Source organism: Fukomys damarensis, unplaced genomic scaffold (genome assembly GCF_012274545.1).
Source record: "Fukomys damarensis isolate Sample0158 unplaced genomic scaffold, DMR_v1.0_HiC HiC_scaffold_32, whole genome shotgun sequence".
Taxonomy (NCBI): domain Eukaryota; kingdom Metazoa; phylum Chordata; class Mammalia; order Rodentia; family Bathyergidae; genus Fukomys; species Fukomys damarensis.
The window spans coordinates 23597243-23598196 of NW_022900944.1; positions in this window are offsets into that span (position 1 = coordinate 23597243).

A 954-nucleotide genomic window follows, 5' to 3' on the forward strand; every position below is an offset into this window, starting at 1 on the left:
AAATGATCTCCAGTTGTCCAATCCCGGGCCCTACAGTGATGTAGGGGAGAAGAAATATTTAGAGTGTGAATTAGATCCAGGAAATGGTTCAGGATATGGGCTTACAAAATATATATATATCAGAGGCCTATTAGCAGGGGCAGTGTTCTATATCTCTATGAATTATCTAACTCTGGAGAGACAATTCCTCCCTGAATCCCCAAAGTCCCAAGATGTCAAAGCATCATAAAATTCAGAAGGCAGTGTTTGGGCTTAGGAGAATGCAGGTGTTGGGCCAGCTTTTCCTCCTAAATTAAGCCCAGCAAGCTCAAAGTGTGTCTATTTGAGGATTCAAGTGTAGGTAAATGGAGTATTGTATAGTTTCATGGATATTTGGATCTGAAAATCAACCCAGCATTAGGGACATCATCAAGACTGCCTAATACCAAAATTAGCTACATAAATTCCTAATTTGGTATACAGATGGACAAGAACAATTAGTGCCTCAGCAAACTGGACAGCCAATTAGCTATAATTTTGATGATGTCAGAACAGAAGTGATATTGTCAACATGGAAGAACTGGGTCAAAGTGCTATTTAATCAGACCTGGAGTACATGGTGTATAATGCCCTTATTTGATACCCCCAAATGTGTTGTGAAACTTTTTCAATTTCATATAAATATTTAAAGGCCCACACGGACATAATACGGTACAAATAACGCTACAGTTTAATGGGCGTTCCAACTTTCAGGCGAAGTTCCCACTAGAGGTTGCAGGAAAAGGGAGGAGAACCTCCGCTGACGCCCTAGCCCTGTTGCCGCCCAGGACCGCATCCGCATTCTTTGTCGATTGCTTCTGCCTGGGCAGTGGCGAAACCACTCCGATCAACTGGCTGGGTCTGGCCGGTCTCTGGGCGCGGGAAAATGAATTTCCACCGGGCCGGGCGGCCTCTTCTCCCACCTTCGCCCGGGAT